Source organism: Podarcis pityusensis (assembly GCF_964106645.2).
Source record: "Podarcis pityusensis genome assembly, chromosome: 7".
In the NCBI taxonomy this organism is placed as follows: domain Eukaryota; kingdom Metazoa; phylum Chordata; class Lepidosauria; order Squamata; family Lacertidae; genus Podarcis; species Podarcis pityusensis.
In genome coordinates, this window is record NC_138031.1 from 57,368,720 (window position 1) to 57,372,975 (window position 4,256).

Here is a 4,256-nt window from a genome sequence, read left to right on the forward strand (position 1 = left end):
CCACACTGATTGAGCTGTGGATTTTGAAGATGGCTTCTTCTCAGAGGTCTTGCCCAGCCAGTTGAAGCTGCTCTGAGTCTGTGAGAAAACATCATCCTAGAAGAATTGCTTTGGTATACTTACCTTCCTGAAATCTCTTTCCTCCAAATCCATATTGGCTTGCTCCAAAGTTGTGTCAGTCAACTGATTAAAAAAAAAAAAATCACTTTGACCCATTGTGGATTTCTATTGACTTGGCCCATGAAGAAGGCCATATGATGTAGACCAAACACACACTACCCCAAAATAATCAACAATTGTGTGTGGGAGAAGTCTGGCTGTGACCCTAAACACTCATCTGCCTATTCTGTCTTGTTGGGAGAATCAGAGATAGATGGATTTCGGCACCAAAATGCTACCGCTTTCTTGCCATATAGCTCTGTGTTTAAACACAGCGAGATGGAAGTAGCTTGTGGGCCTCCTATGCAACTTCCAGCTTTAAGCCTTCCTCTGTACTTCCTCCAGGAGCACAGCATCTGTCTGTACATGCAGCAGGCGCCGGGGAGAATAGTTTTTACAACAAAAGATGTGTATAGATGATGGAAGAGGAACCCTGCTTCACCATACCTCACTACTTTAGGCCCTTTTCTCCACTGCTTTGCCAGCATTGTTCACTAGACAGGGGGAAGTTTGCCTGAAGCAACAGAGAAGAGAGGGCAGTGGGGTTCAGCTCCCAACCTCTACATTATGCTTTATGGTAAAAAGTACATCTATGCATAAATGGGGCTGACCCAATGCAGCTGGCCCTATCCCATTTAGTTTGGCCCTCAAGCTCTCAGTTCCACAATCTTGTTCTAGCCCATTATGACCATCTGATCTGAGATAATGCTGGCCAGCAAAAGCCGTGTAATTCCAAGAATTTCTAGGAAACCTTTCCATCTTAACAGTTTTAGCCACCATTCTGAGGCTTGTTTTTAATTGAATTCTGTGGGAAACACAAACACCTAAGGTTGCTCTTGGGCTTAATTACTCTCGGAGTTTGTGCTTTCTCTGTACTATGAATTTGTCTGGCAACAGATTTCTGTCTGCTGCATCCTATTATGCCTTTGTGTGCCACATTAAAGAACCATCTCTCCTCCAGAGCCTCCTCCCATGAAGAGCATTTATTATTTCATAGCGCAGGTCCTACTTCCAACATGGAAATGTTCATTTCACGCAATGAAACTTGATTCACAAACAGCACTCCTGCAAAATAATAATAAGTGATCCTTATGTCTTACAAGACTGATTAATAATAATAAAATAAATAAATACAGCGTGCCATATTAACTCTGAGTTGGGTGACATTTAAGGTCACGAGAGGCAATCTTAGTGGTACTGAAATCTTTTAATCTTATTTGCAGATTATTTCATCAGTGAGTTCCCTAGAGCTGAGAAAGGATTTTATTCCCATATCTTTATTATTTCATTTACTGTTGGAAGTGCAATGCGCCATAAGTTTATATTAATTCTAAAACAACATTTGCTCACTGGGGGAGCTCAGGATCTGTGGAGATATGTAAATAAGATTAATACATCTTTTGAAATAGATTATCCTTGTTAAGTGTTAGCAGGAATTGCTCCAGTCCTTTTCAACAACATAAATATCTCTAAGCGGCAAACAACCTAAACCTTAGCTTTCATATTAGCACATCTGCCTTTGATGCCAATGCAACAACACAGTGGGGGTTTTTTGCGTTGCAGTGATGTAATTGTTACTGCACTCCAACTGATGTACTGGCACAGGATGTTTTAGGATGAGGACTAAAGGTCTTTTAGTCTCAGGCATTATAGGATACAATAAAAATGCTGGGGGTGACTGGGAGGTGGTGGCAAGATATTGGAGGACAATGCCGGGTGTGCCATGTGACCTGCTCCGCACCCACTAAAGCAAGCCTGCTGCCCTCAGGCACATTAGAGGGTACTTTCCCATCATCAGAGTCGAAGAGCCAGCATCATCTTGTCCTTTGCCTCAGGCAGCAAAACGTTTTGGAAGACTAACCCTCAGTTTCACTAGACACATGCAAACAGGTGGCAATACACATCCTATGCCCATTTAATATGTGGGGGGGTTGAGGGAGGGTTATTGTTTCTGAGCACAATTCAAAGTGTTGGTGCTGACCTTTAAAGCCCTAAACGGCCTCGGTCCAGTGTACCTGAAGGAGCGTCTCCACCCCCATCATCCAGCCCGGACACTGAGGTCCAGCACCGAGGGCCGTCTGGCAGTTCCCTCACTGCAAGAAGTGAGGTTACAGGGAACCAGGCAGAGAGCCTTCTTGGTAGTGGCGCCTGCCCTGTGGAACGCCCTCCCAGCAGATGTCAAGGCAATAAACAACTATTTTACTTTTAAAAGACAACTGAAGGCCGTCCTGTTTAGGGAAGTTTTTAATGTCTGATGCTGTATTGTTTTTAATATTCAGTTGGAAGCCACCCAGAGTGGCTGGGGAAACCCAGCCAGATGGGCGGGGTATAAATAATAAATTATTATGTTGTTGTTGTTGTTGTTGTTGTTGTTGTTGTTTTTACAGTGGTACCTCAGGTTACATACTCTTCAGGTTACAGACTCCGCTAACCCAGAAATATTATCTCGGGTTAAGTACTTTGCTTCAGGATGAGAACAGAAATCGTGCTCCAGCGGCAAGGCAGCAGCAGGAGGCCCCATTAGCTAAAGTGGTGCTTCAGGTTAAGAACAGTTTCAGGTTAAGTACAGACCTCCGGAACGAATTAAGTACTTAACCTGAGGTACTACTGTATTTTGATTATGTATTTTGTGGTTTTATATTTTGAAATAATAATAATAATAATAATAATAATAATAATAATAATAAGCCGTAATAACTGGCAATTAGCTCCAGAATCAGGTGGGCTGAAAGCAGGATGTGGGAATATGTCATTTCAGATCAAGCACAATATTTCCTAGACCCTGCTCCAAGGAGAAGACAGCTTACTTCTACTTGAACACAGTTCAGAATGTATGTCCTGCTTCTCGGCACATAGTATGGATAATGCTTAAAGGATAAGCACTCTGCCCTGGTGCCATGTACTCTTATGACACTGTTGCTTCTGTGCAGATCTGATGTTTCCATAGGAAGGATTTACTAGGAAGTAAAGAATCCTGGCTAGCTGATGAGCTGATTCTCCAGAGGGTTCAGATGCACTCTCAGATGCTCTGCATTGTTGTGTAATGGGTCTGGATTCAATAGCTACTCTTTCACACGGAGGTCCATTATCTGCTAATCTTCAGATGTTCCTACTCTTGGAATGTGCAGTTTTCTTGATGCTACTTCATCCATCTGAGTGCAATGTGGGACTCGGCAAGGATCACAACCTTTCATGGCTCACATTAATGTGTGTGTGTGCATGCGCACATGGTTAGCGTTGTTCTTGTTTTGAAAAAAAATAAATTCAGTCGTTTTGAAAAAAATAAATTCAGTCATTTTAAACCTTGCATACTCAAATCATAAAAGTCTTTGTATGAATACCTTTTTAAAAGCAAAAATAAAACAAGAAACTAATTCCATACCAGATAATATAAAGAAAGACAGGGCTCAGTTTGTTTTCTATTCCATTTTCTCTGCAAGGAGAGGAAAACAGACAGGATGATTGACTGATCAATTGATTTTGATCTCAATAATGGCGAAGATTTTGCTATAATAGCCAAGCCCACAATATGAGAGTATTATTGCACAATTTAAGTAAATGTTCACAATCCAAAGGTGATACTTTATCAATTTTGTCCAGGAGAAGGGGAAAAAACCCACAGCATTTTATACATTTCACTGACAGAAAAACAGAAAGTCAATACTTTTTCTGCCATGTTGCCTTACCTTGAATGAAAGTGTTGTCAGGTGACATTAGCAAAAGCACAGAATACACATACACTCAGCAAAGTGCACGATTGTGTAGTTGTATCATGAACACTTCAAATTTTGTTTAAAAAATTCATTTTGACTCTCTGTCAGCTAGTGAGGGCCTTAAAAAGCAGAAGTGGGTGTTTCAGATGGATTTTTTTTTTACCCCTCCCTTCTTTGATATTTATTTCAGCAGTACAAATGGCCTGAAGCACTTACAACCTGTTTATGAACAGCTAAATAAATGGTTTTGAGCAGCTCTCACCCAACTTTGGATTGTTCTATCATTGTGTGTGTGTGTGTGTGTGTGTGTGTGTGTGTGTGTGTGTGTTAAAAATTGTTAAAATTATAAATACTCCCCTCTGTAATAGGAAAAGAACTTTGGTC